Source organism: Phyllobates terribilis, unplaced genomic scaffold (assembly GCF_046119375.1).
Source record: "Phyllobates terribilis strain yellow unplaced genomic scaffold, ASM4611937v1 Scaffold_11__3_contigs__length_659146591, whole genome shotgun sequence".
Classification (NCBI taxonomy): domain Eukaryota; kingdom Metazoa; phylum Chordata; class Amphibia; order Anura; family Dendrobatidae; genus Phyllobates; species Phyllobates terribilis.
Genome location: NW_027362771.1, coordinates 86,877,325 through 86,903,445, shown reverse-complemented (window position 1 = coordinate 86,903,445; position 26,121 = coordinate 86,877,325).

Sequence of the window (26,121 nt, the reverse complement as noted above, 5' to 3'; positions counted from 1 at the left end):
TGCAAACTGAATATAATTTTTTTCTGCATCTAGCTCTGAAAAAATATTTGGCCTTCTAGCAGTGTGTGGGACTTTCTCTATTAGTCCATCTATACTGACCTCCATCAGGTTGCAAATTAAAAATAATTTTTATGTGCATCTACCTCTGAAAAAATATTTGGGCTTCTAGCTGTGTGTGGGACTTGTTCTATTAGTCCATCTATACTGACCTCCATCAGGTTGCAAACTCAATATAATTTTTTTCTGCATCTAGCTCTGAAAAAATATTTGGCCTTCTAGCAGTTTGTGGGACTTTCTCTATTATTCCATCTATACTGACCTCCATCAGGTTGCAAATTAAAAATATTTTTTTTTCTGCATCTACCTCTGAAAAAATATTGGGCTTCTAGCTGTGTGTGGGACTTGTTCTATTAATTCATCTATACAGACCTCCATCAGGTTGCAAACTGAATATAGTTTTTTTCTGCATCTACCTCTGAAAAAATATTTGGGCTTCTAGCTGTGTGTGGGACTTGTTCAATTAGTCCATCTATACTGACCTCCTTCAGGTTGCAAACTGAATATAATTTTTTTCTGCATCTAGCTCTGAAAAAATATTTGGCCTTCTAGCAGTGTGTGGGACTTTCTCTATTAGTCCATCTATACTGACCTCCATCAGGTTGCAAATTAAAAATAATTTTTATCTGCATCTAGCTCTGAAAAAATATTTGGCCTTCTAGCAGTTTGTGGGACTTTCTCTATTAGTCCATCTATACTGACCTCCATCAGGTTGCAAATTAAAAATAATTTTTATCTGCATCTACCTCTGAAAAAATATTTGGGCTTCTAGCTGTGTGTGGGACTTGTTCTATTAGTCCATCTATACTGACCTCCATCAGGTTGCAAACTGAATATAATTTTTTTCTGCATCTAGCTCTGAAAAAATATTTGGCCTTCTAGCAGTGTGTGGGACTTTCTCTATTAGTCCATCTATACTGACCTCCATCAGGTTGCAAACTGAATATATTTTTTTTCTGCATCTACCTCTGAAAAAATATTGGGCTTCTAGCTGTGTGTGGGACTTGTTCTATTAATCCATCTATACAGACCTCCATCAGGTTGCTAACTGAATATAATTTTTTTCTGCATCTAGCTCTGAAAAAATATTTGGCCTTTTAGCAGTGTGTGGGACTTTCTCTATTAGTCCATCTATACTGACCTCCATCAGGTTGCAAATTAAAAATAATTTTTATCTGCATCTAGCTCTGAAAAAATATTTGGCCTTCTAGCAGTGTGTGGGACTTTCTCTATTAGTCCATCTATACTCACCTCCATCAGGTTGCAAATTAAAAATAATTTTTATCTGCATCTACCTCTGAAAAAATATTTGGGCTTCTAGCTGTGTGTGGGACTTGTTCTATTAGTCCATCTATACTGACCTCCATCAGGTTGCAAACTGAATATATTTTTTTTCTGCATCTACCTCTGAAAAAATATTGGGCTTCTAGCTGTGTGTGGGACTTGTTCTATTAATCCATCTATACCGACCTCGATCAGGTTGCAAACTGAATATATTTTTTTTCTGCATCTAGCTCTGAAAAAATATTGGGCTTCTAGCTGTGTGTGGGACTTGTTCTATTAATTCATCTATACAGACCTCCATCAGGTTGCAAACTGAATATAATTTTTTTCTGCATCTAGCTCTGAAAAAATAATTGGCCTTCTAGCAGTGTGTGCGACTTTCTATATTAGTCCATCTATACTGACCTCCATCAGGTTGCAAATTAAAAATGATTTTTATCTGCATCTACCTCTGAAAAAATATTTGGGCATCTAGCTGTGTGTGGGACTTGTTCTATTAGTCCATCTACACTGACCTCCATCAGGTTGCAAACTGAATATAATTTTTTTCTGCATCTAGCTCTGAAAAAATATTTGGCCTTCTAGCAGTTTGTGGGACTTTCTCTATTAGTCCATCTATACTGACCTCCATCAGGTTGCAAATTAAAAATAATTTTTATCTGCATCTACCTCTGAAAAAATATTTGGGCTTCTAGCTGTGTGTGGGACTTGTTCTATTAGTCCATCTATACTGACCTCCATCAGGTTGCAAACTGAATATAATTTTTTTCTGCATCTAGCTCTGAAAAAATATTTGGCCTTCTAGCAGTGTGTGGGACTTTCTCTATTAGTCCATCTATACTGACCTCCATCAGGTTGCAAATTAAAAATAATTTTTATCTGCATCTACCTCTGAAAAAATATTTGGGCTTCTAGCTGTGTGTGGGACTTTTTCTATTAGTCCATCTCTACTGACCTCCATCAGGTTGCAAACTGAATATAATTTTTTTCTGCATCTAGCTCTGAAAAAATATTTGGGCTTCTAGCAGTGTGTGGGACTTTCTCTATTAGTCCATCTATACTGACCTCCATCAGGTTGCAAATTAAAAATATTTTTTATCTGCATCTACCTCTGAAAAAATATTTGGGCTTCTAGCTGTGTGTGGGACTTGTTCTATTAGTCCATCTATACTGACCTCCATCAGGTTGCAAACTGAATATAATTTTTTTCTGCTTCTAGCTCTGAAAAAATATTTGGCCTTCTAGCAGTGTGTGGGACTTTCTTTATTAGTCCATCTATACTGACCTCCATCAGGTTTCAAATTAAAAATAATTTTTATCTGCATCTACCTCTGAAAAAATATTTGGGCTTCTAGCTGTGTGTGGGACTTGTTCTATTAGTCCATCTATACTGACCTCCATCAGGTTGCAAACTAAATATAATTTTTTTCTGCATCTAGCTGTGAAAAAATATTTGGCCTTCTAGCAGTGTGTGGGACTTTCTCTATTAGTCCATCTATACTGACCTCCATCAGGTTGCAAATTAAAAATAATTTTTTTTCTGCATCTACCTCTGAAAAAATATTGGGCTTATAGCTGTGTGTGGGACTTCTTCTATTAATCCATCTATACAGACCTCCATCAGGTTGCAAACTGAATATAATTTTTTTCTGCATCCACCTCTGAAAAAATATTTGGGCTTCTAGCTGTGTGTGGGACTTGTTCTATTAGTCCATCTATACTGACCTCCATCAGGTTGCAAACTGAATATAATTTTTTTCTGCATCTAGCTCTGAAAAAATATTTGGCCTTCTAGCAGTGTGTGGGACTTTCTCTATTAGTCCATCTATACTGACCTCCATCAGGTTGCAAATTAAAAATAATATTTATCTGCATCTAGCTCTGAAAAAATATTTGGCCTTCTAGCAGTGTGTGGGACTTTCTCTATTAGTCCATCTATACTGACCTCCATCAGGTTGCAAATTAAAAATCATTTTTATCTGCATCTACCTATGAAAAAATATTTGGGATTCTAGCTGTGTGTGGGACTTGTTCTATTAGTCCATCTATACTGACCTCCATCAGGTTGCAAACTGAATATAATTTTTTTCTGCATCTAGCTCTGAAAAAATATTTGGCCTTCTAGCAGTGTGTGGGACTTTCTCTATTAGTCCATCTATACTGACCTCCATCAGGTTGCAAATTAAAAATAATTTTTATGTGCATCTACCTCTGAAAAAATATTTGGGCTTCTAGCTGTGTGTGGGACTTGTTCTATTAGTCCATCTATACTGACCTCCATCAGGTTGCAAACTGAATATAATTTTTTTCTGCATCTAGCTCTGAAAAAATATTTGGCCTTCTAGCAGTGTGTGGGACTTTCTTTATTAGTCCATCTATACTGACCTCCATCAGGTTGCAAATTAAAAATAATTTTTATCTGCATCTACCTCTGAAAAAATATTGGGCTTCTAGCTGTGTGTGGGACTTGTTCTATTAATCCATCTATACAGACCTCCATCAGGTTGCAAACTGAATATAGTTTTTTTCTGCATCTACCTCTGAAAAAATATTTGGGCTTCTAGCTGTGTGTGGGACTTGTTCAATTAGTCCATCTATACTGACCTCCTTCAGGTTGCAAACTGAATATAATTTTTTTCTGCATCTAGCTCTGAAAAAATATTTGGCCTTCTAGCAGTGTGTGGGACTTTCTCTATTAGTCCATCTATACTGACCTCCATCAGGTTGCAAATTAAAAATAATTTTTATCTGCATCTAGCTCTGAAAAAATATTTGGTCTTCTAGCAGTTTGTGGGACTTTCTCTATTAGACCATCTATACTGACCTCCATCAGGTTGCAAATTAAAAATAATTTTTATCTGCATCTACCTCTGAAAAAATATTTGGGCTTCTAGCTGTGTGTGGGACTTGTTCTATTAGTCCATCTATACTGACCTCCATCAGGTTGCAAACTGAATATAATTTTTTTCTGCATCTAGCTCTGAAAAAATATTTGGCCTTCTAGCAGTGTGTGGGACTTTCTCTATTAGTCCATCTATACTGACCTCCATCAGGTTGCAAACTGAATATATTTTTTTTCTGCATCTACCTCTGAAAAAATATTGGGCTTCTAGCTGTGTGTGGGACTTGTTCTATTAATCCATCTATACAAACCTCCATCAGGTTGCTAACTGAATATAATTTTTTTCTGCATCTAGCTCTGAAAAAATATTTGGCCTTTTAGCAGTGTGTGGGACTTTCTCTATTAGTCCATCTATACTGACCTCCATCAGGTTGCAAATTAAAAATAATTTTTATCTGCATCTAGCTCTGAAAAAATATTTGGCCTTCTAGCAGTGTGTGGGACTTTCTCTATTAGTCCATCTATACTCACCTCCATCAGGTTGCAAATTAAAAATAATTTTTATCTGCATCTACCTCTGAAAAAATATTTGGGCTTCTAGCTGTGTGTGGGACTTGCTCTATTAGTCCATCTATACTGACCTCCATCAGGTTGCAAACTGAATATATTTTTTTTCTGCATCTACCTCTGAAAAAATATTGGGCTTCTAGCTGTGTGTGGGACTTGTTCTATTAATCCATCTATACAGACCTCCATCAGGTTGCAAACTGAATATATTTTTTTTCTGCATCTAGCTCTGAAAAAATATTGGGCTTCTAGCTGTGTGTGGGACTTGTTCTATTAATTCATCTATACAGACCTCCATCAGGTTGCAAACTGAATATAATTTTTTTCTGCATCTAGCTCTGAAAAAATAATTGGCCTTCTAGCAGTGTGTGCGACTTTCTATATTAGTCCATCTATACTGACCTCCATCAGGTTGCAAATTAAAAATGATTTTTATCTGCATCTACCTCTGAAAAAATATTTGGGCATCTAGCTGTGTGTGGGACTTGTTCTATTAGTCCATCTACACTGACCTCCATCAGGTTGCAAACTGAATATAATTTTTTTCTGCATCTAGCTCTGAAAAAATATTTGGCCTTCTAGCAGTTTGTGGGACTTTCTCTATTAGTCCATCTATACTGACCTCCATCAGGTTGCAAATTAAAAATAATTTTTATCTGCATCTACCTCTGAAAAAATATTTGGGCTTCTAGCTGTGTGTGGGACTTGTTCTATTAGTCCATCTATACTGACCTCCATCAGGTTGCAAACTGAATATAATTTTTTTCTGCATCTAGCTCTGAAAAAATATTTGGCCTTCTAGCAGTGTGTGGGACTTTCTCTATTAGTCCATCTATACTGACCTCCATCAGGTTGCAAATTAAAAATAATTTTTATCTGCATCTACCTCTGAAAAAATATTTGGGCTTCTAGCTGTGTGTGGGACTTTTTCTATTAGTCCATCTCTACTGACCTCCATCAGGTTGCAAACTGAATATAATTTTTTTCTGCATCTAGCTCTGAAAAAATATTTGGGCTTCTAGCAGTGTGTGGGACTTTCTCTATTAGTCCATCTATACTGACCTCCATCAGGTTGCAAATTAAAAATAATATTTATCTGCATCTAGCTCTGAAAAAATATTTGGCCTTCTAGCAGTGTGTGGGACTTTCTCTATTAGTCCATCTATACTGACCTCCATCAGGTTGCAAATTAAAAATAATTTTTATCTGCATCTACCTATGAAAAAATATTTGGGATTCTAGCTGTGTGTGGGACTTGTTCTATTAGTCCATCTATACTGACCTCCATCAGGTTGCAAACTGAATATAATTTTTTTCTGCATCTAGCTCTGAAAAAATATTTGGCCTTCTAGCAGTGTGTGGGACTTTCTCTATTAGTCCATCTATACTAACCTCCATCAGGTTGCAAATTAAAAATAATTTTTATGTGCATCTACCTCTGAAAAAATATTTGGGCTTCTAGCTGTGTGTGGGACTTGTTCTATTAGTCCATCTATACTGACCTCCATCAGGTTGCAAACTCAATATAATTTTTTTCTGCATCTAGCTCTGAAAAAATATTTGGCCTTCTAGCAGTTTGTGGGACTTTCTCTATTATTCCATCTATACTGACCTCCATCAGGTTGCAAATTAAAAATATTTTTTTTTCTGCATCTACCTCTGAAAAAATATTGGGCTTCTAGCTGTGTGTGGGACTTGTTCTATTAATCCATCTATACAGACCTCCATCAGGTTGCAAACTGAATATAGTTTTTTTCTGCATCTACCTCTGAAAAAATATTTGGGCTTCTAGCTGTGTGTGGGACTTGTTCAATTAGTCCATCTATACTGACCTCCTTCAGGTTGCAAACTGAATATAATTTTTTTCTGCATCTAGCTCTGAAAAAATATTTGGCCTTCTAGCAGTGTGTGGGACTTTCTCTATTAGTCCATCTATACTGACCTCCATCAGGTTGCAAATTAAAAATAATTTTTATCTGCATCTAGCTCTGAAAAAATATTTGGCCTTCTAGCAGTGTGTGGGATTTTCTCTATTAGTCCATCTATACTGACCTCCATCAGGTTGCAAATTAAAAATAATTTTTATCTGCATCTACCTCTGAAAAAATATTTGGTCTTCTAGCTGTGTGTGGGACTTGTTCTATTAGTCCATCTATACTGACCTCCATCAGGTTGCAAACTGAATATAATTTTTTTCTGCATCTAGCTCTGAAAAAATATTTGGCCTTCTAGCAGTGTGTGGGACTTTCTCTATTAGTCCATCTATACTGACCTCCATCAGGTTGCAAACTAAAATATTTTTTATCTGCATCTAGCTCTGAAAAAATATTTGGCCTTCTAGCAGTGTGTGGGACTTTCTCTATTAGTCCATCTATACTGACCTCCATCAGGTTGCAAACTGAATATATTTTTTTTCTGCATCTACCTCTGAAAAAATATTGGGCTTCTAGCTGTGTGTGGGACTTGTTCTATTAATCCATCTATACAGACCTCCATCAGGTTGCAAACTGAATATAATTTTTTTCTGCATCTACCTCTGAAAAAATATTTGGGCTTCTAGCTGTGTGTGGGACTTTTTCTATTAGTCCATGTATACTGACCTCCATCATGTTGCAAACTGAATATAATTTTTTTCTGCATCTAGCTCTGAAAAAATATTTGGCCATCTAGCAGTGTGTGGGACTTTCTCTATTAGTCCATCTATACTGACCTCCATCAGGTTGCAAATTAAAAATAATTTTTATCTGCATCTAGCTCTGAAAAAATATTTGGCCTTCTAGCAGTGTGTGGGACTTTCTCTATTAGTCCATCTATACTGACCTCCTTCAGGTTGCAAATTAAAAATAATTTTCATCTGCATCTACCTCTGAAAAAATATTTGGGCTTCTAGCTGTGTGTGGGACTTGTTCTATTAGTCCATCTATACTGACCTCCATCAGGTTGCAAACTGAATATAATTTTTTTCTGCATCTAGCTCTGAAAAAATATTTGGCCTTCTAGCAGTGTGTGGGACTTTCTCTATTAGTCCATCTATACTGACCTCCATCAGGTTGCAAACTGAATATATTTTTTTTCTGCATCTACCTCTGAAAAAATATTGGGCTTCTAGCTGTGTGTGGGACTTGTTCTATTAATCCATCTATACAGACCTCCATCAGGTTGCAAACTGAATATAATTTTTTTCTGCATCTATCTCTGAAAAAATATTTGGGCTTCTAGCTGTGTGTTGGACTTGTTCTATTAGTCCATCTATACTGACCTCCATCAGGTTGCAAACTGAATATAATTTTTTTCTGCATCTAGCTCTGAAAAAATATTTGGGCTTCTAGCAGTGTGTGGGACTTTCTCTATTAGTCCATCTATACTGACCTCCATCAGGTTGCAAATTAAAAATAATATTTATCTGCATCTAGCTCTGAAAAAATATTTGGCCTTCTAGCAGTGTGTGGGACTTTCTCTATTAGTCCATCTATACTGACCTCCATCAGGTTGCAAATTAAAAATAATTTTTATCTGCATCTAGCTATGAAAAAATATTTGGGATTCTAGCTGTGTGTGGGACTTGTTCTATTAGTCCATCTATACTGACCTCCATCAGGTTGCAAACTGAATATAATTTTTTTCTGCATCTAGCTCTGAAAAAATATTTGGCCTTCTAGCAGTGTGTGGGACTTTCTCTATTAGTCCATCTATACTGACCTCCATCAGGTTGCAAATTAAAAATAATTTTTATGTGCATCTACCTCTGAAAAAATATTTGGGCTTCTAGCTGTGTGTGGGACTTGTTCTATTAGTCCATCTATACTGACCTCCATCAGGTTGCAAACTCAATATAATTTTTTCTGCATCTAGCTCTGAAAAAATATTTGGCCTTCTAGCAGTTTGTGGGACTTTCTCTATTATTCCATCTATACTGACCTCCATCAGGTTGCAAATTAAAAATATTTTTTTTTCTGCATCTACCTCTGAAAAAATATTGGGCTTCTAGCTGTGTGTGGGACTTGTTCTATTAATCCATCTATACAGACCTCCATCAGGTTGCAAACTGAATATAGTTTTTTTCTGCATCTACCTCTGAAAAAATATTTGGGCTTCTAGCTGTGTGTGGGACTTGTTCAATTAGTCCATCTATACTGACCTCCTTCAGGTTGCAAACTGAATATAATATTTTTCTGCATCTAGCTCTGAAAAAATATTTGGCCTTCTAGCAGTGTGTGGGACTTTCTCTATTAGTCCATCTATACTGACCTCCATCAGGTTGCAAATTAAAAATAATTTTTATCTGCATCTAGCTCTGAAAAAATATTTGGCCTTCTAGCAGTGTGTGGGACTTTCTCTATTAGTCCATCTATACTGACCTCCATCAGGTTGCAAATTAAAAATAATTTTTATCTGCATCTACCTCTGAAAAAATATTTGGTCTTCTAGCTGTGTGTGGGACTTGTTCTATTAGTCCATCTATACTGACCTCCATCAGGTTGCAAACTGAATATAATTTTTTTCTGCATCTAGCTCTGAAAAAATATTTGGCCTTCTAGCAGTGTGTGGGACTTTCTCTATTAGTCCATCTATACTGACCTCCATCAGGTTGCAAACTGAATATATTTTTTTTCTGCATCTACCTCTGAAAAAATATTGGGCTTCTAGCTGTGTGTGGGACTTGTTCTATTAATCCATCTATACAGACCTCCATCAGGTTGCTAACTGAATATAATTTTTTTCTGCATCTAGCTCTGAAAAAATATTTGGCCTTTTAGCAGTGTGTGGGACTTTCTCTATTAGTCCATCTATACTGACCTCCATCAGGTTGCAAATTAAAAATAATTTTTATCTGCATCTAGCTCTGAAAAAATATTTGGCCTTCTAGCAGTGTGTGGGACTTTCTCTATTAGTCCATCTATACTCACCTCCATCAGGTTGCAAATTAAAAATAATTTTTATCTGCATCTACCTCTGAAAAAATATTTGGGCTTCTAGCTGTGTGTGGGACTTGTTCTATTAGTCCATCTATACTGACCTCCATCAGGTTGCAAATTAAAAATAATTTTTATCTGCATCTACCTCTGAAAAAATATTTGGGCTTCTAGCTGTGTGTGGGACTTGTTCTATTAGTCCATCTATACTGACCTCCATCAGGTTGCAAACTGAATATAATTTTTTTCTGCATCTAGCTCTGAAAAAATATTTGGCCTTCTAGCAGTGTGTGGGACTTTCTCTATTAGTCCATCTATACTGACCTCCATCAGGTTGCAAACTGAATATATTTTTTTTCTGCATCTACCTCTGAAAAAATATTGGGCTTCTAGCTGTGTGTGGGACTTGTTCTATTAATCCATCTATACAGACCTCCATCAGGTTGCAAACTGAATATAATTTTTTTCTGCATCTACCTCTGAAAAAATATTTGGGCTTCTAGCTGTGTGTGGGACTTTTTCTATTAGTCCATGTATACTGACCTCCATCATGTTGCAAACTGAATATATTTTTTTTCTGCATCTAGCTCTGAAAAAATATTTGGCCATCTAGCAGTGTGTGGGACTTTCTCTATTAGTCCATCTATACTGACCTCCATCAGGTTGCAAATTAAAAATAATTTTTATCTGCATCTAGCTCTGAAAAAATATTTGGCCTTCTAGCAGTGTGTGGGACTTTCTCTATTAGTCCATCTATACTGACCTCCTTCAGGTTGCAAATTAAAAATAATTTTTATCTGCATCTACCTCTGAAAAAATATTTGGGCTTCTAGCTGTGTGTGGGACTTGTTCTATTAGTCCATCTATACTGACCTCCATCAGGTTGCAAACTGAATATAATTTTTTTCTGCATCTAGCTCTGAAAAAATATTTGGCCTTCTAGCAGTGTGTGGGACTTTCTCTATTAGTCCATCTATACTGACCTCCATCAGGTTGCAAACTGAATATATTTTTTTTCTGCATCTACCTCTGAAAAAATATTGGGCTTCTAGCTGTGTGTGGGACTTGTTCTATTAATCCATCTATACAGACCTCCATCAGGTTGCAAACTGAATATAATTTTTTTCTGCATCTATCTCTGAAAAAATATTTGGGCTTCTAGCTGTGTGTTGGACTTGTTCTATTAGTCCATCTATACTGACCTCCATCAGGTTGCAAACTGAATATAATTTTTTTCTGCATCTAGCTCTGAAAAAATATTTGGCCTTCTAGCAGTGTGTGGGACTTTCTCTATTAGTCCATCTATACTGACCTCCATCAGGTTGCAAATTAAAAATAATTTTTATCTGCATCTACCTCTGAAAAAATATTTGGGCTTCTAGCTGTGTGTGGTACTTGTTCTATTAGTCCATCTATACTGACCTCCATCAGGTTGCAAATTAAAAATAATTTTTATCTGCATCTACCTCTGAAAAAATATTTGGGCTTCTAGCTGTGTGTGGGACTTGTTCTATTAGTCCATCTATACTGACCTCCATCAGGTTGCAAACTGAATCTAATTTTTTTCTGCATCTAGCTCTGAAAAAATATTTGGCCTTCTAGCAGTGTGTGGGACTTTCTCTATTAGTCCATCTATACTGACCCCCATCAGGTTGCAAATTAAAAATAATTTTTATCTGCATCTAGCTCTGAAAAAATATTTGGCCTTCTAGCAGTGTGTGGGACTTTCTCTATTAGTCCATCTATACTCACCTCCATCAGGTTGCAAATTAAAAATAATTTTTATCTGCATCTAGCTCTGAAAAAATATTTGGGCTTCTAGCTGTGCGTGGGACTTGTTCTATTAGTCCATCTATACTGACCTCCATCAGGTTGCAAACTGAATATAATTTTTTTCTGCATCTAGCTCTGAAAAAATATTTGGCCTTCTAGCAGTGTGTGGGACTTTCTCTATTAGTCCATCTATACTGACCTCCATCAGGTTGCAAATTAAAAATAATTTTTTTTCTGCATCTACCTCTGAAAAAATATTGGGCTTCTAGCTGTGTGTGGGACTTGTTCTATTAATCCATCTATACAGACCTCCATCAGGTTGCAAACTGAATATAATTTTTTTCTGCATCTAGCTCTGAAAAAATATTTGGGCTTCTACCAGTGTGTGGGACTTTCTCTATTAGTCCATCTATACTGACCTCCATCAGGTTGCAAATTAAAAATAATTTTTATCTGCATCTACCTCTGAAAAAATATTTGGGCTTCTAGCTGTGTGTGGGACTTGTTCTTTTAGTCCATCTATACTGACCTCCATCAGGTTGCAAACTGAATATAATTTTTTGTTTGCATCTAGCTCTGAAAAAATATTTGGCCTTCTAGCAGTGTGTGGGACTTTCTCTATTAGTCCATCTATACTGACCTCCAACAGGTTGCAAACTGAATATATTTTTCTTCTGCATCTACCTCTGAAAAAATATTTGGGCTTCTAGCTGTGTGTGGGACTTGTTCTATTAGTCCATCTATACTGACCTCCATCAGGTTGCAAATTGAATATAATATTTTTCTGCATCTAACCCAGCCAATAGTTTTGGCCTAATACCACAGTTTGGCCACTTAGCTCTGCTCGGTTCCCATCCATTGTTTTTTTGTGCAAACAACTCCAGAGTTGTGAATTAGTTAACCACCAAAATGAGTGGAAAAAGGTCTGCTGCTGGTGGAAAGGGGAATAGGCGTGTTGGGAAGGGGAAAAAAGGTTGTGTCCGTGGGGTACGTGTTAAAGCAACAGTAACATCTGCAGAAGAAAGACCATCTTCCAGCCGAACTAAAATGTCTACTTCTTTTAGCGGACAATGTGATAAGATCCCTTTCTTACGGCCACGCCAATCGCTACAAATTCCAGATGAGGCACAAAAACAGCAGGTGCTTCAACGGATATCAAGTGCTCCTTTAAGTGGGCTCTCCTCCACATCAACTTCAACATCACAAATACTCCAGTCCTCAAAGGTGTCACCCCAATCGCACTTGCTTCCTCACAGCTCCCAAATCTCCAGCTGCCCGTCTGAGTATGAGGTAGAACAGATGGTTGAGTCTGCAGAGCTGTTTACTCATACTATAGCCTGGGAATCAGAGGTCGACTCCAGCGCTTCTGTGAATCCAGACGAGGAAATGATCTGCACTGATGCCCAGAATCTTTATGAGTCGGATCCAGGACCAGATGCAGAAGGTTCTGACCATAATGTAGACCCTCATTCCCAAACTGTAACTCCTGTTGGTGGAGACAATGAGGAAGACGATGATGAGACTCAAATACCTGATTGGAGCAACAACTTTAGTTTTTTGTCAGGGCAGGAACAGGTTGGCTCTGAGGACGACGGGTGTGATAACGCACAGGGTGATGATGATGAGGTTGGAGATCCCACTTACTGTCAACCCACAGTCAGCCAAGAGATGAGGTCAGCAGAGGAGGTGGAGGAAGATGCTAGTGACGACGAGGTCAGGTTGCGCCTTCCTGGACAGAGACGTAGTATTGGAAGCACGTCAACAACTGCATCCTCAAACACAACTCTGCCTCTCACCACAAGTCGTGGTGGCTCTTCAGGTCGCATGGGTGCTAAGCCTGGGCATTTTTACAGATCGATAAAGATGACCCAACTCCTGTTATCTGTAACATTTGTCAGCAAAAGCTAAGTAGAGGCCAAAAAATACATAGTTTGAGTGCTTCATGCATGAACCGGCACATGGACATGAAGCATAAGTTGCAGTGGGAAGCTCAGTGTGCTACAATGCGGCCTAGCCGGCCGGGCCAACCACAGTCTGCCATATCTTGTGCATCCGCGGCCTCTTCATCCTCTGTGACTGGGGGGACAGCAGTCACACCTGTTTTGGGGCGCAGACCTGCCACCTCTTTACCCGCAACAGCCAGCGTGATTGGCAGGTCATCATTTTCTTTGGAGGTGGTAACACCAGCTGGTGTTGAACGCTGTCCGACATCGATAGAACCACCTTTGGATCAAGGCAACCTAACATGTCCGCCTGCATCTTCCTCACAGACCGGCAGTTTGCCGGGGACACCCTTATCAACCCCGTCTAAGCACAATAGCCAGCCCTCGGTCCCTCCGATGTGGACAAGTAAAAGACCATTTCCTCCTAGCCATGAGAAAGCTAAGAGGTTGAATTTCACCATCTGCAAGCTCTTGACTACAGAAATGCTGCCTTTCCGCCTGGTGGACACAGAGGATTTTTGAGACCTTATGTCCGTCGCAGTGCCCCAGTACCAGATGCCCAGTCGGCACTACTTCTCAAAGAAAGGTGTGCCTGCGCTCCACCAGCATGTCGCACACAACATCACCGCTTCTTTGAGAAACTCTGTGTGTGACAGGGTGCATTTCACCACAGACACTTGGACGAGTAGGCATGGACAGGGGCGTTACATGTCGCTGACTGGGCACTGGGTAACTATGGTGACAGCAGGACAAGGGGCTGCTGTCCAAGTCTTGCTGTCCCCACGAGTTGTGCGTCAATCCTCTTTATGTCAAAGTTCCTCCACTGCTTCTGCCTCCTCAACCTCCTCTCGGTCTTCCACCTGCACCCAAAGCCTGTCTGGTCATGCCACAAGCTTTCTAACTGCGCAGAAGGGATCCTGCACACCTCCTTACTATGCTGGCAGTAGGGCTCAACGTCATCAGGCGGTTTTTACTTTGAAATGTCTGGGAAATGTGAGTCACACAGCTGAGGAGTTGTGGTCAGCTCTGGAGAACCAATTTCATGAATGGTTGTCTCCACTGGACCTGAAACCAGGGAAGGCCGTGTGCGAAAATGCTGCAAACCTGGGTGCGGCCCTTCGCCGGGGCAATGTCACACACGTGCCTTGTATGGCTCACGTGTTGAACCTGGTTGTCCAGCAATTTTTAGCCCACTATCCCAGACTAGATGGCCTTCTGCAGAGGGCACGGTCGCTGTGTGCTCACTTCCGCCGTTCGCATCCCGCAGCTCAGCGACTTACATCTCTACAGAAGTCGTTGGGCCTGCCACTTCACCGGCTAAAATGCGATGTGCCTACCCGGTGGAATTCAACTCTGCACATGTTGCAGCGACTGTGGCAGCACCGACAAGCCCTGGTGCAATACGTTCTGACGTATAGCCTGGGCCAACGAGATCCAGAGGTGGGGCAAATCACGCAGGAGGAGTGGTCTCAGATCAGGGACCTATGCACCCTTCTGCACAGTTTTGAAATGGCGACGAAGATGTTTAGTGCTGACGATGCCATTATCAGCATGACTATTCCGGTGATTTACATGCTGGAGCACATGTTAACACTAGAACTACTGATGGAGTCATTTTGACTCCTTTCGTTTTTTATTTCTCTTCTGTGACTACATTTTTCAGAATTCCGGCTTGAAACTCGGTGACTTTTCCTCAAATATGATGTGAAAAAAGATTTTGTGAGAATAAATAATTTTGGTGAAAAATTTGCGCGTTTTTTTCAAAATTTACCAAGAACTACTGAAGGGAGTCATTTTGACTCCCTACTATATTTTGAGGTCCTTTTGTCACTAAATGTTGCTATAAAGTTTTGTGCATAATTTTTTCACTCTGTCTTATTTACCCTGATGTTCATATAGATGTAGTTCAATTTACATGTCAACTTTTCACATTTTCCTTGTGTTTTACCTGCTTGTATTACTGTGTAATGCTGAACAAAATAGCTTGTTTACTCTAGGCTCTTATCTTATGCTAATGAAGGGTGGTGTTTTTCTAAGGTCCTAGCAGGAGACAGTATTCTGGATAGTAACTTTACTTTCAGTTCAGCTGAAGAGACAAAGAGAACAGACGCAGACATACGAGCTCTGAAGACTCATACAGGTATGAATTGTTATGAAATAGTTTAGCTGTCTGTCAACTGATTCAGCCCACCTACTTTTGAAGGTGGCAGAACAGTTATTATTTCTTTTAGTTTTCATTTCATTTCTATTTTTCAGCAGGGAACTATATAGAATTATGGAATTTGTGAGGAATATGGAGAGAAGACGTTTGATAAAGCCTCAGGATATTCTGGCTACTTTGCAATCCATACCGGAGGATGAATCGGAATCCGAATTGCAGGAACATGTATTTGATTCTGACAGTGATGAAGATTTCATTCCTCAGAACATATCAAGTGAATCTGAAGACTCAGAAGGAACAAATCCAGAAGGTAAGTAGTTATGTGTATTTATTTGTTCTTCCACACACTGAGTTAGGGCCTGTGCACACTAGCAGAATTCTGGCTGAATAGCCATCTGGATATTCTTGCCGCAATACAGGCCATACCTGCCCGCTCATGCCTGAAGCTCCGCTCCGAACCCCGGGCTGGAGCCGCTTTCAGGGACAGAGCAGCGCTTGCTTACGCGCGAGCACGGCTCCGTCCCAGACAGCGGCTCCAGCCCGGGGTTCGGAGCGGAGCTTCAGGTATGAAACTCCGCTCTGTACCTGAGCGGGCAGGTACGGGCCGGATTGTGGTGAGAATATCCGGTCGGATATTCCGCCGCTAATCCAGCCAGTGTGCATGGACCCTTACAAAACAAAAATTCTAAATATTCATCAACTTTTTTACAGATATTCCAAGCACATCAACTGGGGATCGGGCTCATGCAGTTATGTTGCCTCGTGACCATCCTCCTGGTCGTGGACAGAAAAAATCAGCAAAACGTCCCAGAAATGAAAGAACAACAGATAACGATGGCGGCGAAGGTAATGCAACAACAAACACCAGAGAAGGCGAATCTGAAGGAATACTAGTTTCAGCGGATGGTATTCAATGGAAACCTGTTGAAATTGGAGAACACTTGCCTGGGTAGGCGTGACAGCCAAAATATTCTTCGAGAAGCACCTGGCCCTACAGGATACGCCAGAAGAAATATCATTATCGATAGTCCTTTGAGCGCATGGCGTTTATTTTTTGATTCATATATATTGACACATATAAAGAACTGTACGCTTGCAGAAGCATGCAGGAACAATAATTTACAGTTTACTCTATCTGATGAGGAGCTAGATGCATTCATTGCGATATTCTATGCTCGTGGAATATCTGGCACGAACCGTCACTCGATTAGCAGTATTTGGTGTAATGACTGGGGAATACCGTTTTGCAAAGCGACAATGTCTAGGGACCGCTTTGTTGAAATTATGAGGTTTCTCAGATTTGATGAGAAATCTACTCGATCGGAGAGACTGCAAACGGACAAGTTTGCTCTATTTTCTACTGTGTGGGACAGGTTTATTGAAAATTGTATTGCGGGTTACAAACCTGGCCCATACATAACGGTGGATGAGCAACTTTTCCCAAGCAAAACTAGGTGTCCATTCACGCAGTACATGCCTTCCAAACCAGATAAATATGGCCACAAATATTGGCTAGCTGTTGATAAGAGGAGCAAATATCTGGCAAATGGCTTCCCTTATCTAGGCAAAGATGACACACGCCGTGCTGAGGACCGTTTAGCTGACCATGTGGTAATGAAGTTATTGGACCCGTTTTTGAAAAAAGGTCGCAATGTTACAACCGATAATTATTTTACTTCAGTAAAATTAGCTAAACAGCTAAAAAGCAAAGGAACAACCATCGTGGGAACACTGAACAAGATAAGGCGAGAAGTGCCTAAAGAAATAAAATCCATGAAAGAGGAATTGTACAACACTAAAGTGTTTAGAAATGAAGACAATTTTACACTTACAGTATATCAAGGAAAGCCCAACAAAAATGTTGTCATTTTGAGTTCCGTCCATCCAGATGTTGTTGTTGCTTCTGATTCCGCTAAAAAAAACTCCAGAAACGGTAAAGTTTTACAATGAAACAAAATATGGAGTAGATGTAGTGGATCAGATGGCACGAAAATATACCACACGAACATGCACAAGGAGATGGCCTGTTCATGCATTTGAAAATGCCTTAGACTTTGCGGGTATAAATGCATGGATAATATTCAAGGAGATTACCCACCAAAAAATGTCACGCAAGGCATTTTTGCAAACGCTTGTGAGAGAGTTGAGTGGTCCTTATGTCACAGATAGGGAAAAGGGTTCCACGTCCCAAGTTTCTACATGCTCAGAAGTGATGGTTCAAACAAAATTTTGCCAGATCAAAGAAAAGTGCAAGAAAAATAGATCTGTCGGAAATTGTAAGACTTGTGTTAAGTCTTTGTGTGGGCAATGTACTGCCATAAATCAAAGGCAATGCCTAAAATGCGAAACACCAAATGTTTAGAAGGTGAATTCTGCGCCATATTTTCATTTTTATGCTCCTCCACCTACATTTTCTCTGCTTTTTGTTCTTCAGTTGTTGTTTATATGTGTGCACTTGAATAAAAAAAAATGTTTGAAAAACGTCTATTATAATTATTGCTATTTTCTGTAGAAAAATAAGAAAAGCAGAAAAAAAACAATCAAAAGCATTACTGTTGGATCTCACAATAATAATACATTACAAAAAATATAATTATTAATAAATAACCACAAATGAAACTCTAAAAATAAACGAAAACAAGCAAGGAGTCAAAATGACTCCTTTCAGTAGTTCTAGGCGGGGTCACGAGTCCAGTAGTCCTAGTGTTAAACAGAATTCGGAGTCAGGTGGTGGCACAATAGGAGGTGGAGGAAGTAGAGGAGGAGGAGTTGTATGCGGAAGGGCTAACATCTGCAAGGTCCAGACGGTCGGCAGCACCAAGGCGGCAGGCATGTGAGGGTGGGGGAGATGGTTTTACCAGGGCGCATGGTAGCAGCCAAACTAGTGAGGAAGGTGCAGGAGCCCAGGAAGAAGTGGAGGACGAACTGATGGAAGACTCATCAGATGAGGGAGACCTTGATCACATTTCTGTTGTGCGAGGTTGGGGGGAGAGGACAGAGGAAGGAAGCATGATTGTTACCTCGCCACCAACACAACAGGGACTTGGTGCTCCTGGATGCGCAACACACATGAGTGCCTTCTTGCTGCACTACCTGCAACATGACCCTCGAATTGTGAGAATTAGAAATAATCCTGACTACTGGGTTGCCACACTGTTAGATCCCCGGTACAAAAGTAAATTTGCCGAAACTATTCCTGCCATAGAAAGGGATGCACGCATGCAGGAGTATCAGCAGAGACTGTTGCAGAATCTTACATGTGCTTTTCCACAAAACACCAGTGGTGCACGTAGTGAATCTCACAGTTCCAACTTGCCAACCGTGGGACCGTCAAGTGTTCAGCACTCAAACCGTAACAGAACCACAGTATCTGCTGGTAACATCAATTTTGCGGAATCATTTCACCACTTTTTTAGCCCATCCTTTGCAAGGCCACAGGAGACAAGAAGTCTGACACATAGTCAACGCCTAGAGACGATGGTACAGGAGTATCTCCAAGTAAACATTGAAGCCATGACTGTGTCACTGGACCCTTGCTCTTTTTGGGCTTCCAATCTGGATAAATGGCCGGAGCTAGCCACTTACGCCTTGGAGATCTTGTCATGCCCCGCAGCCAGCGTTTTGTCTGAACGTGTGTTCAGCGCTGCTGGTGGTGTGCTGACAGATAAGCGCACGCGGCTCTCCACTGATAATGTAGACAGACTCACGTTCATAAAGATGAACAAATCATGGATCCGAAACGACTTTTCTACCCCTGTGTCATCCTGGGGAGAGTAAAAGCTTGATGATTGGTTAAAATCACCCTACCAACCGTTTTAAGCTTTCAAATTACTAATCATGTTTATCTGTATCTTGGCTGGAAAATTATTTGGGCTTTGTAGCAGTGTGCAGCACTGATTCTATTAGGCCATCTATAATAAGCTCCACCAGATTTAAAATTACTAATCATGTTTATCTGTATCTTGGCTGGAAAATAATTTGGGCTTTGTAGCAGTGTGCAGCACTGATCCTATTAGGCCATCTATACTAAGCTCCATCAGATTTAAAATTAATAATAATTTTTAGCTGCATCTAGCCCGGAAAATAATTTTGGGGCTCCGAGATGCGCAAGACACATAAGTGCCTTCTTGCTGCACTACCTGCAACATGAATCTCATATTGTCAGAATTCGAAGTAATCATGACTACTGGGTTGCCACACTCTTAGATCCCCCAAACTTTTCGATCAACCTTTTCATTTCAATAAAGACCAAAAAAATTGTCATTTTTGAAATTATAAGCATTAGCAGGTTATTAGAAACTGAAATCAAACAGTTTTCAACTCAAAACTTTATTCTAGGTGATGTTACATTTTCACATAGGACCCCTTGTTCGAAAGGAGCTTCTGAACTCTCTCGTCCATTGAATTTGTCAGGGTTTGGATGGTTTCTGCTTCAATTGTTTTGCATGAGGACAGAATACCCTCCCAGAGCTGTTGCTTAGATGTGAACTGCCTCCCGCCATCATAGACACTCCTTTTGATGATGCTCCAGAGGTTCTGAATGGGGTAGAGGTCAGGGGAGCATGGGGGTCACACCATAAGTTTGTCCCCTTTTATGCCCATATCAGCCAGAGATGCAGATGTTTTATGTGCAGCATGAGATGGTGCATTATCATGCAAAAAAATGATCTTGCTGTGAAATACACGGTTCTTCTTCTTGAACCATGGCAGGAAGTGCTGTTTGAGAAAATCCACATACATTATGGAGTTCATCTTTAGCGCCTTCAGGGATCCTAAAGGGGCCGACAATCTCTCTCCCCATGATTCCAGCCCAAAACATTACTCCACCTCCTCCTTGTTGGCGCTGTAGCCGTGTTTGCGTGGGGTGTCCATCAACCAGCCATCCTCCACTCCATCCATCTGGACCATCGAGCGCTGCACGGCACTCATCCGTGAACAAAACAGTTTTGAAATCAGTCTTCATGTAATGTTTAGCCCACTGGAGCCGTTTCTGCTTGTGTGAAGTGGATAGAGGAGGTCGACAGGATGGCATATGTGACGCGCCCCCTGGGCCATATTCTTTAGGGGGAATATCCGGAGCCGGATCAGATGGGGGTTGTAGTCTTCCGAGTGGCTGTGACCCGGTCCGTGCCCAGGGTGTCAAACTCAGTTGTATGTGGCAGTCCTACAGATGTTACTAAGTTCTTAATGTCGACTACGCCACCCGTTGTGTTGCGGTCACTGTGGCCGCCGCTGCAGCAGGGTCCGCTGAGGCTGGTGGTGTTGGTGCAGCTTGATAGGATAACCCCCAACGGGAGGGGTATAGCCTCAGGGGGATCAGGTGCAGAGGATGGGGGTTGTGGTGATGCAGTGTAGACGGCAATCAGAGACAGAGTCGGGTTATGCAGTTTAGGATGTTTACTCACTGCTGATGTTCCGGTCACTCCAGCTTCGAGTGACCTCCCGAGCCGTGCTGCGTCCACCAGGTTCTGGATCCAGCCAACCCCCAAATAAGTCCGGAGCGTGACCCTGAGCTCTCCTTCTGTCCTTTCTCTGGCCGTCCCCACTATTGATCCACCCAGGTCCAGCTCCCTCGGGCCTTCTGTTGGGAGACCCTTGGCCTTGGGTTCCCTGACCCTCCACGTGGTATGCCTTCGTGGTGGATGTGGTGGGTGACCGTGGCAAACGCTGCCCACGGTCTCCGGTCTCTGGCTGGGGTGTGTTTTTGCCCCCACCAGCTTGGGTTCCGGTACCCTGTGCCGACTCTTCACCCGGGGATTTAATTTGGGGTCTTAGAGTCCTTTCTTCTGTTTCCCCCTCTGGGTCTCTCTTTCTCCTCTCTCACTCTGGGTCTCTCTTCTCCTCTGCTCGCTGACTTTCTCTCTGCAACTGACCCTGTTCTTAGTTGGTGCCCACCTTATATACACCCTCTATGTGTGAGCTCAGGTGACCAGCACCCAATGAGCTCCTATCTTTACCCAGGCTGCTCCCCCTATCTGCCCCTACACTACTGGGATGTACCACCCCCCTCCCACTCCAGCCAGGAACAGACTCGGTCGTACCTGCACATTTCTAAGTGGGAGTACCGTCGGTCTGCTCCTCGGAAATGGGATGTGTGTAGTGCATGCAGCCTACCGAGCTCAGTTCCACACTCCTTCCTTACCCGGGAGTGGAATATCACACCTCTGGGTTGAGGTGCAATACCCCTGTAGCAGCCGAATCCTCAGGGTGCTACATTCCCCCCTGGTAAATCACAGCACGTCCTCGGGCTGTAAGACAAAAACATCACAAAACATACAAAATTTTTCATATAAACATAAACATATAAAACATATAAAACTTTATATAAATTAGCAGCATTAAACATTCTCGTCGTCTCCTGTTCCTCCTCCGGTCACTGTGCAACGTGTGACCGGGTAAAGTGCGACAGTCTCTCTGGAAAACTGGTTTTCCTATAAAACCGGTGGGGGGCGCTTTAGGACGCGCAACTATATACAAGGGACAGTGTGGCCGCTCTCAGTCCTCGGCCAGGTATTGGGGAGGAATGACCGCTCTCAGTCCTCGGTCAGTGGGATTAAGGGTAAACGGGTGAACAGTTCACATCAGCTGGTCCCAACGGGGACTATATTTGCAATAACAGTTTCTTTGTACCCCGGTCGGGTAACTATTTACAGCACCTGCTCCGCTGTACTTAACAACGTCTTCCTCCTGCTCTTTCTTTGGGGAACTCAGCTTCAGACCCGTCCGGATCCTCTTGCTCTTCCTCCTCACATCGCAGCTCCTCCTCTGTCAGGCGATGCACATGGAGGGCGTAAGGTCCTTTGGCACACTTGTGCCGGGTAAAGGTGACCTCGTCCCCGATATAAAGGTCACGACCTCTGTGCCCCTCCGGCAGATGGGACTCCACATCTCTGCGCGTGACAAAGACGTCGCCGGGGGTGTTGTGGTCTCTGATGAAGCCCCACCCGTGCTGCATGCTGAACTTGATTACAGTCCCGGTGGTGCGGGGACTGTGCGCTGCACGGGGGTCCCTCGTGGTCCGGCTCTTCTGCTCGGCGCTCCTTATTTGGGCCTGTTGTTCCCGGACCCGCCTCTCTCTCCGCTCCCTCGCAAACTCCTCGAGCTGCTGTCGGCAGCACTCAGCACGCTCCGCTGCAGCTGCCCGGGTTTCTTGAGTGAACCCCATTAGATCTTCTCCGGTGGGGTCCCACTCAAATTGGGTCTCTTCAAGCGGGGGCGAGATCCTTATCATGGGCTTCGGAGCCGGAATCAGGGGTGCACACATGGCCCCAACCCTCCTCTGGTGCTCCAGTTCATAATATTTCTGGGGCCAGATGAAAGGCTGCCCGTCCGGCCACGTGTGCTGGGCAAACAAGTCCTCTCCCAGACGCGGCACCCTTGGTTTTACGGGTGCGGGCGCGGTGGTGGTGGCGCCCGGGTTGCCCAGGCCTTGCGGCCAGGCCTGGGGCACCTGGAAGGTGAAGGGCACCGTTAGGACGGCGGCGCCCTGGGCTACCTGGCCTTGCGGCCAGGCCGGAGGCTCCGCGGAGGTAGGGGGCGCTGTTGGTGATGCGACGCCCGGGAATTCTAGGCCCTGCGACCAGGCTGGTGTTACTTCCTGTTTTGCCACGCTCGGGGTCGGTGCGCATGGCGTCACAGGGGTCGCGGCGGCGGCTTCCGGTTGGGGCCTAGTCTGCGTCGGTGACATGGCGTTTTCGGGCACAGCAGGGGGACTTTCGGGCTCTGCGACGGGGAGCTGGGGCAGGTAAGCGGTGTCCCGGTTTGGGGTATAGACGTCCCCTTTACCTGCCTCCATGCGTTCGGCTCCCTTCTCGGCGCCGTCTCCGGCCTTCAATCCTCCCGCGCCATCCTCAGAGGCGGTCTGTCTCCTCATCTTGGCTGGCGTGCTCCGGGTCTTGGTTTGCTGGGCCATCTCTCGGCTCCACTCCGCCAATGTCTCTCGCTGTACCCGGGCCATCCTCCGTGCGAGGCCCTCCAGGGCAGTCTGTGCACACTCCCGGTCTCGGGGGAGCTGTGCGAGGACCTCCACTAGGCCTAGTGGGGTGGTGGTTTCCAGCAGGCTCCTGACCAACGGGTCGGTGCTGCTCTGCTCTTCTTCCAGCAGGCTCCTGGCCAGCGGGCCGGTGCTGCTCTGCTCTCTCGCCATCTCCGGGTGAGCTCCTCTGCTACTCTTCTCCAGGCTTCTTGCCTCCGGGTGCGCTCGCTCTAGACTGCTCCAGGCGGCACCCATCTTTGTTCTCTCCTTTCGTCTCCTCCCCCTTCGAGGGCGGTCCCGGGGCCACTTGGTGACTGTCAGCTCCAGGGGCGGTTCTTTCACGCTGACAGACACCTCTAGCATCACAGTCTCTGTTGGTGGGGGCGGTTTCCACTTTTGGCGCCATTTTCGGTCCTGGCCCACGATGGGAGGTGGCCTCTCGCCACCCTCTGGCACGCCCATAATGGCGTCCGCTCTGGCAAGGCGGGAAATCCTTGGAAATGGCGGGAACCGCTTCCCAGTGGCGGGAAACTCTGCAGATGGCGGGAAAACGCTGTTAATGGCGGACAACCGGCGGGAATCGACTGGTGATGGGGTCCGATGGCGGGGACCCTCCGGAACCGGCAGGAGACTTCTTTTTGAGGTAAACTTGCACTTTTCTTCAGGCACGCAGTACCCGGTTGTTGCGGGCACGTAATCCTGCCGACTACGCCAAAGTTGACGCGCCCCCTGGGCCATATTCTTTAGGGGGAATATCCGGAGCCGGATCAGATGGGGGTTGTAGTCTTCCGAGTGGCTGTGACCCGGTCCGTGCCCAGGGTGTCAAACTCAGTTGTATGTGGCAGTCCTACAGATGTTACTAAGTTCTTAATGTCGACTACGCCACCCGTTGTGTTGCGGTCACTGTGGCCGCCGCTGCAGCAGGGTCCGCTGAGGCTGGTGGTGTTGGTGCAGCTTGATAGGATAACCCCCAACGGGAGGGGTATAGCCTCAGGGGGATCAGGTGCAGAGGATGGGGGTTGTGGTGATGCAGTGTAGACGGCAATCAGAGACAGAGTCGGGTTATGCAGTTTAGGATGTTTACTCACTGCTGATGTTCCGGTCACTCCAGCTTCGAGTGACCTCCCGAGCCGTGCTGCGTCCACCAGGTTCTGGATCCAGCCAACCCCCAAATAAGTCCGGAGCGTGACCCTGAGCTCTCCTTCTGTCCTTTCTCTGGCCGTCCCCACTATTGATCCACCCAGGTCCAGCTCCCTCGGGCCTTCTGTTGGGAGACCCTTGGCCTTGGGTTCCCTGACCCTCCACGTGGTATGCCTTCGTGGTGGATGTGGTGGGTGACCGTGGCAAACGCTGCCCACGGTCTCCGGTCTCTGGCTGGGGTGTGTTTTTGTCCCCACCAGCTTGGGTTCCGGTACCCTGTGCCGACTCTTCACCCGGGGATTTAATTTGGGGTCTTAGAGTCCTTTCTTCTGTTTCCCCCTCTGGGTCTCTCTTTCTCCTCTCTCACTCTGGGTCTCTCTTCTCCTCTGCTCGCTGACTTTCTCTCTGCAACTGACCCTGTTCTTAGTTGGTGCCCACCTTATATACACCCTCTATGTGTGAGCTCAGGTGACCAGCACCCAATGAGCTCCTATCTTTACCCAGGCTGCTCCCCCTATCTGCCCCTACACTACTGGGATGTACCACCCCCCTCCCACTCCAGCCAGGAACAGACTCGGTCGTACCTGCACATTTCTAAGTGGGAGTACCGTCGGTCTGCTCCTCGGAAATGGGATGTGTGTAGTGCATGCAGCCTACCGAGCTCAGTTCCACACTCCTTCCTTACCCGGGAGTGGAATATCACACCTCTGGGTTGAGGTGCAATACCCCTGTAGCAGCCGAATCCTTAGGGTGCTACATATGCACAGCTGCAAACCTCTGAATGACCCTGCATCTTGTTGTTCGGGGGACGTTGGAGGCACAAAAAACTTGTCTGCTGCTATGGCAAGGCTTTTTTGCCGCTGCTCTTTTAACCTGACGTAATTGCCTGTAGGAAAGAGTCCTCAATTTGCCCTTATCAGCACGCACACGTGTGTACTGTGAATCAGCTACATACTTCTTGATTGCCAAGACACTTCATCCTGATCATCGCACAATGTTGATTGTAGTCATGCCTTGACCTAAACACTCCACAATTTGTTGCTTCTCAGCAGCCGACAAATCCTTTTTCTTTCCCATTTTGGCAGAAAATGTAGGCTGCTTAATAATGTGAGACAGCCTTCTTAAGTATTCTTGCCTTTCATTGGACACACCTGCCAAACTAATTAGCACAGGTGTCTGCAATTGCTTACAGTGATATAAAGAGCCCTGACACACATCACCATCAATGAGTTTAACTGACAAACAAAAAAATTCTTCCCTTATCACTCCTAAACACTTTTTGCATAATAATTTGGAACACAGTGTACATGTGCTTTTCCACAAAACACCAGTGGTTCACGTAGTGAATCTTACAGTTCTAACTTGCCAACCGTGGTCTGTATGGAGTTGTTCAATAAAGGGCCCAAAATTAAGATAACATAGATGGGAGAGGTCTCTATGAATAGGAATTCCTAAGTATTTGATAC